Genomic DNA, 12,403 nt, shown 5'->3' on the forward strand with positions numbered 1-12,403 from the left:
GTTCCCTCTCTCACTGTGTCTCTCTCTGTCAAATAAATAAATAAAATCTTAAAAAAAAAAAAAAAGTTCTATTGCTTTGATTTTAAAGCATGTCTCTTAATTATTTTTTTGTTTTGTTTTGTTTTGAAGATTTATTTGAGAGTGAGTGTGTGCGTGCGCGCGCGCTGGGAGGGGCAGAGGGAGAGAAGCAGACCTCCAGCTGAGTGCAGAGCCTGACTTGGGGCTTAATCCCATGACCCTGAGATCATGACCTGAGCTGAAATCTAGAGTTGGACATTCAACCGACTGAAACGCGCAGGCACTCCCTCTTAATTATTTCTTAAAACACTGGGGGGAAAAGTTGAGCTAAACAGAACAAGTAATACTGATTGAAATATCTGTCCTAATGTGGTTTAAGAATAAAGAAATGATAATTAAATCTTTATCATCCTAAAATTGTGGATTGGTATTACACATTGTACGTGTATTTGGGTAATTATTTTCTCTCAAAAGATTTTTAACTAATTTTAACTGTGTGTTACACTTTGGTCTTTCACTTACGTATCCAGTAGACTATCATAAGACTTTTTTGGTGAATTCTATAAAATTTTATGACAAATGCATGGTATTTTATATGGCTTGAAACTTGCTTAAAACTAATTTCTTTAGTATTTTCTCAAAGTTAATGGAATAAAAATCTGAATGAGAAATATTTAGTTGAATTTTCTAACTTGTTTGCTCTTCAGATCGATTTTGTTTATTTGTTGTTCTTAAGCTTTGTTATTTTGTAAGGAGCCATTAGTCACGCATGCATGGCAATTTGTTTTCAACTATTATTAGGTATTTGGTCTTTGTGAGATTAAAATACTTTTGTTTTTTTAAATTTAGATTATTTTTATAGACATTTATCACTTACAGATCCGATTTAGTAATATTAAAAGGAATGTAATACTGTGTAAAAGTTTTCTTACACCACATACTCTCTTCTCTTTGAATACTCTGATAAAGTACCTAATATGCAAACTTTTGTGCTCTATTTGAAATACAAATGGGAGGGGTGGGTTTTGTGTATGATATCTTTAGAGTGATTTACTTAACTTCTGTTGAAAAAAATGTAAGAAATGCTGTTTATCAGTTCTATTTTAACGAATATGAGGGAATTTTCTTAGTATTTTGACATTCCGGATAACTTTAGGGAACCTAAATAATGGAATGTCACTGGTTAATGATATTAAGCAATGCTCATCAATTTTGCATTTCTGCATTTATGTAAGGATAGTCCTGGAAAGAAGTTTCTGGTAAAGACTTTTGGTTCTGGTAAAAAATAAGTATTTAATCTTGGGAATAAAAAGTAAAAATACTTTTTATCTTTTCTTTTTTTAATGGAACCATTAATGTGTTTCTATTATATTATTGCTTCTTTGGAATAAAGCTTATACTTGTTTCTGAATTTACAGTGGAGTATGTTTTTATAGAGAAAAAGTAGAGGGGAGGGGCAGAGTGAGAGGGAGTCTTAAGCAGACTCTCTGCTGGGCGCAGAACCCTAAGTGGGGCTCGATCCTGTGACCTCAAGATCTTGACCTGAGCCAAAACCAGGAGTCGGGACTTAACTGACTGCACCACCCAGGCGCCCCAATGGAGCATAATTTTGTTAATTTTTGTATAACTTCTTGTAATTTGTCATTTGCTGTAATAAAGGTTAAAGCTCAATGGCATAATATAACCGGTGGTATAATACAGAGTACATTTAATTTGACAGACCTAATTAGATATTGTGGTATCTACCTATGTTGTATTGATTAGAACCAAAGTAAATATTCCCTAGTGAATATCCATACAACTCAAACCTGTTTGGAATTTGTATAAATTGCTTATATTATTTTTTATGATGTGATTTTTCATTATCAGAAGAATACATGTTTATTGGGGCAGAATAGTTGGTGAACTTTATAATATTACTGTTGATATTTTATGCATAATTAAAAAAAATTTCTGGATTTTAAGAATTTTAACCTTGATGTTCAGACTTTACTTTGTTTTTTAAAAAATCACTATTTTTTATTAATTGTTTTTAAAAAAATTACTATTAAAAAATTTTTAAAAATGTAGACTCCTTAAAAAATACTATCAGTAACCCCCCTGCGCGGCCCCCCTCCCTACTGTGAGTCCAGGTTGCTAAGAAAATATGTATCTTTTTTTTTCCAAGTGAGAATTAAATTCCTAGAGTGGCTGTACTTCATTTTAAATACTACATTTTCTTTTGCTTATTTTCAGCCTTTGTTGTATTATTTTTCTTTTTGGTTCTTAGAAATGCTTTTAATTCTTTGGTTTGCTGCAAATATTTATTCCTAGTTTCCAGTTTGCTTGCTTTTAAATTTTGATTGTTCTGTTTGCTTAGAAGCTTCTCACCACAATCTTGATATTTACTTCCATTTCCTCCCCTCCCTCTTTTGCATTTCTCCTACCCTCTTCCTTTCATGTGTGTGTGCGTGCGTGTGTTTGTGTACGTGTATGTGTGAGAGGAGAGGTGTTTTTTGTTTGTGTGTGGGGTTTTTTTTTAAGCTTGATTTTTTAGTAATCTCTATACCCAGTGTGGGGCTGAAAACTACAGCCCTCAGATAAGAGTTGCACACTCTTCTGACTGAGCTAGCCAGGTGCCCTGAGAAGAGTTCTTTTTCACTCAACTAGAATTTACGGGATGAGATGAAAATCGGTATGTAGCATATTTCCCCTTATACAGAATTTTTCAACCTTAGCAGTTTTGGGCCAGAAATTAATTTGTGTGGAGGACTGTCCTGTGCATTGATGGATGCTTAGGAGCATCCCCGGCCCCCACCCACTAGATGTTGGTAGCGTTCCCTGAGCTGTAACAACCAAAAATGTCTCCAGACTTGGCCAAGTGTCGCCTGTGGGGCAAAATCATCCTGGTTGAGAACCATGCCCTAGTATAAACTAGGTCTGAATGTACATGTTATAAATATAGTTATCCTGAGAAGAACTGAATTGCTAATTTGGCCCCAAAGCTTATGTTTTCTGGGGCAAAACTTGAGGTTAAGACCTCATGTTAGGAGCTTTTTACTGGGACAAGAGGGATTGAGTTCACACAAAACACATTAACGCTCAAATTTATCGAATGCTATTTTGAATCTGTGGATCATGTGGTTTTTCTTAATTTTATCTGTTTATATGATAAATTAGATTTTCCAAGATTTCTTTCTTTATTATTATTTTTTCAAAGTAAGCTTTACACACAAGTGGAGCTTGAACTCATGACCCTGAGATCAAGAGTTGCATGCTCTACTGACTGAGACAGCCAGTTGCCCCAGATTTTCCAAGATTAAATTTCTATCCCCTGCTTATTGTGGTGGCTAATTATCTATGCATTTCAATTTCCTTTATTGGCATTTTATTTAGAACCTTATGTGTTTGAGACAGTATATTTGTGGGTACAATTTTTGGTCTTAATATCACTTAAATTGTTTTTAAATAATGATTATTTTAAGATAGTGAAGTCTTTGTAGGCTTATTTTGTGTTTTATGGTAGTTTTGAAAGAATTAACCTTTAAAACAAATCATCTGTTTTTGGGAACTGTTTTTGAGGCTATTTTTAGGCCACTTTCTGATTTTATTCCTGGATTATGGCTGTTGATTTTATTTTTAATCTCTTGAGTAATTCGTGTTTCTTTTTAAAATAGAAATTTATCCATTTAATTGAGATTTAGGGTTGGAACTTTATAGTCTAACCAAGAACCAGCCCAGTTTCATAGGTTGTCACATGACTCTGAGCCTCTGAGTCTGGCCCCAACTCTGCAGCATCCCATTTTAGAGTGTTGAATTGACAAATCCCTTTGTGTATTCTGTAATCTTTTGTGGCTCCAGTTTATTTTTCATTGCTCATCCTGATAGGCTTCTTTGAAGTATTTAATCTTTTGAGATGTTTGAGAAGTGGATTGCTGGGTGAGCTAACCATACAAGTGCTACTATTGTTTATTGGTTAGTTAAATAATCATAACTTAAGTCTTTGGGGTTAGGATGGCTGTATATATATTGGCAAAAATATCCCCCCAAATCTAGGATGAGTTTATTTATTTACTTTGTTTTTATTTTTTTTAAAGATTTTTATTTATTTATTTGAGAGAGAGAGCCAGTGAGAGGAGCAGGCTCCCCGCTGAGCAGGGAGCCCGATGTGGGTCTTGATCCCGGGAGCCTGGGATCATGACTTGAGCCGAAGGCAGACACTTAACCTACTGAGCCACCCAGGCGCCCTAGGATGAGTTTATTTTGAAGTTTACTGACTTTAGGAAGATCTGGTTCATTTAGCTCTAATAGTTAATGAGAAGTTAGTGTTTTTGGTTGTAGTTTATCTGAAAAAAAATTGAAAATATAATACTACTTGAACTATGTATAAAATAGCTTTTACAACAAACTAATTTTTAAGGAATAAATTTTACTTAGACATGAACTGTTGAAAGTTGGACTTTCGAGTAGAGATTTTGTTAAAGTGGATAAAATATTTGAAAGTCAACTCAGTATAATTCTCCTGCAAGAAGGCACAAATAATTTAGAGTAATTCAACATAATTTAAGGAGGAGTTCATTGTATTGCTGACATATTTTTTTGCCACACTTCATGACTCACTATAATATTTTGAAAAACATTGTATATGTTTATATATACATATGTATAGTTTATATGTATGTACATATTATATATGAATATCATTAAAGAAATTTAACAATTCTCATATCCAGATATAGGTGTTATAATTAAGTAGATGGCTAAGATCAGATAGCACTATTGAGAAGTAGACAAGAACTTGAAAAACAGTACATTTGTAAGTCAGGAACATTTCTTGTTCCATATGATGTGTACTGTAGAACTTGTGGTTTCTAAGACAGTGAAGTGTTGTTGGAAGATTGGGATTAACTTTTTTGTATTGAGTTTAGTCTTGGTAATTAAATTATAAGAAAATTCTATCAGAGTAGGGCGGATGGGATTTAAGGCTTTTTAATGATTCCTTCAGGGTTGAAACATATCCCATTGATTCTAACTAGCTCTACTTCTAGGTGAAAGGTTTTGATGTATACTGTGGGGCATAACATCAGATACCCTCCTCTATCACCTTGGAACGAACCCTAGCTGGAAAAGAACGGCATTATAATAAGGAACACTTGCATAATTGGGGTTCTGCCACACTAACGTTCTGTAAATACAGCACATTATGAATTACCAACATTAGTATCATCTTTAATTGTAAAACTGTTCATTTTAGGAAGTTTAGAAAACACAGAATAAAGAAGGAGGAAAAAAAAGACCTGTACATTTCTATGGAGTGAACAGTTATTTTGATGTATTTCAGGTCTTAAAAAAGAAATATATTTTACGGATTTGGTTTGTACTTTATACTTAGTTTGGTCTCTTGCCTTAATCATTTGAAATTTCATTATACATGTTTTCCTAAATTATATCATTTTTTTGATGGTTTCCTTTGCTGTGCAAAAGCTTTTTATTTTGGTGTAGTCCACATAATTTGTTTTTTTTTATTCATTTCCCTTACCTGAGGGGACATATCCATAAATATGTTGTCAAGGCCAATGTCAGAGACTACTGCCTTTTTTGTTGTTGTTGTTGAGGAATATTATGGTTTCAGGTCTCACATATAGGTGTTTAAATCATTTTGAGTTATTTTTCTACTTGGTGTAAGAAAGTGTTCCAGTTTTATTCTTTTGCATGCAGCAGTCCAGTTTTCCCAACACCATTTATTGAAGAGACTGTCTTTTACACATTGTACATTCATCATATAAGTGTGGTTTATTTCTGGGTTCTCAATCCTGTTTCATTGATCTAAGTGTCTGTTTTTGTGTGAACAACACTGGATTATTTTGACTTTGTAGTATATCTTGAAATCTGGGATTGTCATACCTCCAGCTTTGCTGTTCTTTGTCAAGATTGTTTTGGCCATTCAGTGTCTTGTGGTTTCGTACATGTGCTGGGATTATTTGTTCTAGTTCTGTGAAAAACACTTTTGGTATTTTGATAGGGATTGCACTGAATTTGTAGGGTGCTTTGAGGAGTATGGACATTTTAACAATATTAATTATTTTACTCTGTGAGCATGGTATAACTTTCCATTTGTGTCGTCTTCATTTTCTTTCTTCAGTGTCTTATAATTATCACAGTATAGGTTTTTTACCTCCTTGGTTAAGTTTATTCTTAGCTATTTTATTCTTTTTGGTGTAATTATAAATGGGATTGTTTTCTTAACTTCTCTTTCTGCTATTTTGTTATTAGTGTGTAGAAATATAACCAATTTATGGGTATTCATTTTGTATTCTGCAATTTTACTGAATTCATTTATTCTAAAGTTTTCTGGTGGAGTCTTTAGGCTTTTCTAAATACAGGGTCATGTCATTTGGAAATAGTGACAATTTTACTTCTTTCTTACCAATTTGGATACCTTTTATTACTTTTCTTGTCTGATTCCTATGGCTAGCGTTTCTAGTACTGTTTTGAATAAAAATTTCAAGAGTAGGCATCCTTGTTCCTATTTTTTTTTTTTTTTTTGGTTCCTAATCTTAAAGGAAAATCAGTTTTTCACCATTGAGTATGACATTAGCTATGGCCTTTATTATGTTGAGGTGTGTTTCCTCTAAATCCACTTTGTTGAGAGTTTTTATCATGAATGGATGTTGAATTTTAGCAAATGCTTTTTCTGCATCTATTGAGATGATCATATGGATTTTTTTCTTTATTTTGTTAATATGATATATCATGTTGATTGATTTGTGAATACTGAACCATGCTTGCATCTCTGAAACAAATCCTATTTGATAGTGGTGAATGATTCTTGTATTGTTGGATGCAGTTTGCTAATATTTTGTTGAGGATATCTGCATCTGTGTTCATCAGAGATAATTGGTCTGTAGCTTTCTTTTTTTGTAGTGTTAGTGGTTCAGGTATTAGAGTAATGCTGGCCTTGTAGAGTGAAATTTGGAATCTTTTCTTCCTCTATTTTTTGGAAAAATTTGACAAGAATAGGTATTAACTCTTTAAATATTTGGTAGAATTCAACTGTGAAGGCATCTGGTCCTGGACTTTTGTTTGTTTAATTTCATTACTGGTCATCAGTCTGTTCAGATTTTCTATTTCCTTCTGATTCAGTTTTGGAAGATTTATGTTTCTAGAAATTTATCTATATCTTCTAGGTTAGCCAATTTGTTGGCATATAATTTTCCATAGTAGTATCTTAATAATCCTTTGTTTTTCTGTGGTCTTAGTTGTTACTTCTTTCATTTCTGATTTTATTTATTTAAGTACTCTCTTTTTTTCTTGATGATTCTAGGTAAAGGTTTATCAATTTCATTTATCTTTCCAAAAAGCAGTTCTTGGTTTTATTAATCTTTTTTATTTTTTAAAAATCTCTATATCATTTATTTCTGGTCTGATTTTTATTATTTTCTTTCTCCTTTTAACTTTGAGCTTTGTTTGTATTTTTTCTAGTTTCTTTAGATATAAGGTTAGATTATTTATTTGAGACTTTACTTCTTTCTTTTTTTTAAAGATTTTATTTATTTGACAGAGAGCAAGAGAGGGAACACAAGCAGGGGGAGTCGGAGAGGGAGAAGGAGGCTCTCCGCCGAGCAGGGAGCCCGATGCAGGGCTTGATCCCAGGACCCTGGGATCATGACCTGAGCCGAAGGCAGACGCTTAACCACTGAGCCACCCAGGCACCCCAGAGATTTTTCTTATTTCTTAAGGTTGATCTGTTATCTTTGTAAACTTCCCTCTTAGAAGTCTAAGTTGGTAGTTTTTTTCTTTCAATACTTCAAATAGTTTACTCCCCTTTCTTGAGTGTTTCTGAAGAGAGGTTTGCTATAATTCTTACCCTTGTTCTTCTATACGTAAGGTGCTTTTTTTCTTATGGCTTCAAGAATTTCTATGTTTGGTTTTCTGCAGTTTGAAAAGGGTGTGCTTAGGTGTAGACTTTTCTCACATTTTCCTGTTTTGTATTTTCTGAGTTTCCCAGGTGTGTGGTTTGGTGTATGATACTGATTTTGGAAAATTCTCCATTATCTTCCTTTTCTAGCATTCCAGTTACTCATATATTCTATCTATTAAAATTGTTACACAGTTCTTAGATGTTCTGTTTTTTGTGTTTTTTGTGTTTTTTTTTTTTTTTTTTTTTTTTTTTTACTTTTCAATTTGGGAAGTTTCTATTGACCTATTTTCAAGTTTCCTGATTCTGTCTTTGGTGGTGTTTAGTCTGGTGATGAGCCCACCAATGGCATCCTTTATCTTATTTGTTTTATTTTCCCAGCTTTTATTTATATTTTGTGCTTTAAAAACTTGGAGATTTAAGTTTTTGCTTAGATTTTAGAGTAAAAGTAATATCTGTAGTGAGGGAATGCTTAGAGTGGGCAATTCCCCTCATCATATCTCTAGGAGAAATGAAGAAAAGGGTAAGGATTATACCTCAGTTTTATTTTAGGAGATACTCTTTTTCATAGGCTGTAACTAAGGTCTGTAACAATATGAATGAAGAGCATTGTAAAAAGGAAAAATATACCTATATGTGCAACAAGAAAATTCAAATCATAATTCTTACCACTCTCATAATTATCTCACTCATAACTTGAAAGTGACACAATAAATCAATGATGAGACAAAGGTTACAATGTACTGTGACCATGGTATAGCACAGAGCTATGTTTAGTCTATATATTTTTTTCATTTACATTTGCTGGAAATAAAATTGGCCCTTTAGTTATACTGATGAAGTTTGTTTCAAAATTTTTACGTGTTTCGGGGCGCCGGGTGGCTCAGTCGTTAAGCGTCTGCCTTCGGCTCAGGTCATGATCTCAGGGTCCTGAGATCGAGCCCCGTATCAGGCTCCCTGCTTGGCGGGAAGCCTGCTTCTCCCTCTCCCACTCCCCCTGCTTGTGTTCCTTCTCTTGCTGTGTTTCTCTGTCAAATAAATAAATTAATTAAAAAAAAATTTTTTTTTTACGTGTTTCAAAACTGTACAAAATTGTGCTTATCCAGTAGTGTAGGCTTTTTTCTTTAATTTGTCATTTCTATTGCTGAGACTACTGTGCGTGTTGTAAGCACTGTTCTGCTTTTCTTAAGCTTTCTTTAGCTTTTGCTGCTCTGATTTTTCCCTATAATTCTTTGTGTTCCAATTTCTTCTTTTACTCTTTTTTGTCTTTCATCTTTGGGTGAGCTAGTAAGATTGTTGGAAAGCTTGCCGTTTTTATGTCCATTAGGGTTTTCAGCGTGTTGTACACCAGTGCTGCGAGTGGTCTAATTCCAGTGTTCATTGGAGATTTTTTACAAACTGCCAAATGTAATTGTCAGGATTTTATTAATATTCTCCTCAAACTAAGAATATATTCATTATTCCAGAAGTGTGCAGTACCCTTTCTCCAACCTAAAATTGAGAACTGGACACACATCTGGATATCTGCTTAAAAAGGGGCTCTTCAGTTCTTTGGAATTGTGTTGGTTCAGTGACATCTAAGATTTCTCAGTTTCTTCTGAAAGCATCACCTCTTTCTGACTGCATGTTTTGGCCAAAATTTTAGCAGTCCTGTGATCTCTGGTTATGTTAATGTTGTATCTTTCCCTAGAAACTATACAACACAGTAGGCTAGCTGAGCATGGGACAAAGCTAATCCTTTTGCAGTAAGTGTACGATAAAAGCCTTCATTAGAAATTATTTATGTTCTGCTTTCAGTGGAATGGCATAAAGCCATTGATAAAACTTACTAATATTTCAGAGAGTTCAGCAACCCCATGGAAATGTGGTTTCATATATAAAACTGAGGAAAGTGTTGTTAATTTGTTTTCTGATAAATGCTCTTAATCCAAGAAATTTCCTATAAATTCAGTGCAGAACAGTTTTCAGGTATTCCTGTTCTCTGAGATACCTTCACTGTTGAAAAGGTCAGGAACTGTTTTACAAATTTCTGGTTCATACATTACTTTGCAATGCTCTCCAAACCCAAACTCCAAAAATCTTAAGAACTCTGACATCAATTGTATGTGAAGCCAAGAGGTCTCAAGTTCATCCTTTTCTGGATCAAAATCTAGATTATGACTTGGAGCAAGAGTATGGAAGATGCCAGCACTGATCATTTTTACTTTATCACAATGAACTGATTAGACAAATTACCCCACAATTAGTTGAAACATACTCAATCAGTTCATTCAGTGTTGTTCTTTTAATTTTGTTGGTCTTCAAGTCTGAAACTGAGTCCATGAAATGAAGTATACAACACTGATGCAACTAACTTCTGACAGAAAAGCTCTTGTTCATTTGAAGTGTCATCTTTGAGCAGGGACAAGGATTGCCCCTTTGCCTGTTGCCCCTGCTGCGGAACTGTCAGGAGCCTTGGGAGCATTTCTGCCTGTGTGCTGTGCATACTGATTTCTGGGTAAAGCTGACCATTTTCTCTGAGGTCCAGATGGTGGTGCTGGCAGCTTCCATTAGTGGTGATTACCAGGACACCTCCATGGCCCTGGTGCTTAGGAGGGCTGCTTGCACAGAATGGGCAATGGCAGAGGGAGGAGATGGGGGTAGGTGCAGAGAGCTTGTACCCCTTTGCCCAGTCACTTCCCCCTTCTCCTGCACAGTTCCCTCCTCCTGGGCACCTGGGACTTCCTTGTTACCTGTCAACCCCTCAGGGCCGGATCTCAGTGCTGGAAGTTCCTGGTCCCTGCTCCACACAGAACTCCAGGGGCTGGGGGAGGAGAGGGTTGATAAAGTTGTTGATTCTGGGCGTAAAGGTCTGGTGGAAGGGAGCCTGAATTTTAGAAAACTGAGGCAAGGGCTCAGGGCTGTGGATGCTGAGCGTGCCACTTGTCCCTTCAGTTTAGGTCACCAACCAGCTGGCCAGCATCTCAGTGGCTGCTGCCATGCATCCTACCTTGCCTGAAACCTTATTCTGAGGTGCTACCATTGTGGATCCCCTCTGAGACACCACCTTTGCTGTGGTGCTCACTTTTCCCTTTCAGCACGCACCCCTCATTTCCTGGGGCAGTGATCTGCCACCCTGGCATCCTTTATTTCCATTAGTATTTTTGATTTCTTTCATTTCCTTTTGATTTTAGAGTTTCCATCTGCTTACCTTACCCATCTGTTCTTGCTTGTTGTATTTTTGTTTTTCCCCATTATCACCTTTAACATATTAATCATAGTTACTTTAAATTCCCTGTCTGATTCCAAAATATGTATTATATTTGAGTCTGTCTCTGATGCTTGCTTTGTGTTTTTTCTTGCCTTTTAAAAGCATGATGTATAATTTTTGTTGAAAGTTGGACATTATTAGGGAATAGGAGCTGAGATAAACAGATATTGAGTGTGAGATTTTATATTAGTCTGTCCAAGAGTTGTATTGTATTTAATATTTGCTCTAGGTGTAGGTGCCAGAGGCTTCACATTTCTTTAGAGTCCTTTTTTTGTCTTCCTGGCTGTCTGGGTTTTCCTAAGAACTTGAGTTTTCCTAAGAACTATTCCTCAGATGGAATCCTGAGACTGTGGTTCCCAGAAGTTTCCTACTGTGATGCTCTTCCATGTTCAGCCTGTAGTAGTTAATCAAAAATACCATTTAGGTGTTTGCAGTGGATTAACTTTCTGCCCCCAAAATGGTAAGTCCAAGTTCTAAGCCTTGGTATAGATATGAATGTGATGTTATTTGGAAATGAGGTCTTTGCAGATGTAACTAAGGATCTTAAGATAGATAATACTGTCCTGGATTTAGGACTGACCAGAAATCCAGTGAGCAGTGTTCTTATTAAGAGTAAGGGGAGGGAGGCGCCTGGGTGGCTCAGTTGGTTAAGCGACTGCCTTCAGCTCAGGTCATGATCCCTGGGTCCTGGGATCGAGTCCCACATCGGGTTCCCGGCTCAGCGGGGAGCCTGCTTCTCCCTCTGACCCTGTCCTCTCTCATGCTGTTTCTCTCTCGCTCGCTCTCCAATAAATAAATAAATAAAATCTTTAAAAAAAAAAAAAAAGTAAGGGGAGGGAGATTTGAGACACACAGAAGGGCAAGGTCATGTGCAGATGGAGGCAGAGGTTGGAATTATGCAAGCTAAGGAATGCCAGAGATTTCTGGCAGCCTCCAGAAGCCAAGGCAGAGTGTGAAGCAATTCTTTCTCAGAGTCTTCAGAAAGATCCAACCCTCCTGATACTTTAACTTTGTACTCTGGTCTCCAGAGCTATAAAGAATAAAGTTTTATTGTTTTAAGTCACCTAGTTTGTGACTGTTATGACAGCCCTGGGAAATTAATATAATGTTCTTTTCAGTTTATGGTTCTTCTTGTTTGTATTTGAGGTGATCTAGTACTTCTTGGCTTTGACTTCCTGGGTATGTCCATCTCTCCATATCTTGAGCTGGCAGTTTGCCTTGTGTCTTCATTTCTCTGA

At 35.7% G+C, this 12,403-nt stretch overlaps 1 protein-coding gene and 1 pseudogene across 2 annotated transcripts in view; one reads left to right on the top strand and one right to left on the bottom strand.

The window, feature by feature from the left end:
• Positions 1–12,403, top strand: part of CD2AP (CD2 associated protein) — a 132,744-nt gene that overhangs the window by 15,289 nt on the left and 105,052 nt on the right. The window lies entirely within an intron of this gene.
• Positions 9,168–10,237, bottom strand: LOC118000862 (annotated as a pseudogene).

The sequence above is a fragment of the Mirounga leonina genome, unplaced genomic scaffold (genome assembly GCF_011800145.1).
Source record: "Mirounga leonina isolate KUSES-001 unplaced genomic scaffold, KU_Mleo_1.0 Mir_53, whole genome shotgun sequence".
Lineage (NCBI taxonomy): Eukaryota > Metazoa > Chordata > Mammalia > Carnivora > Phocidae > Mirounga > Mirounga leonina.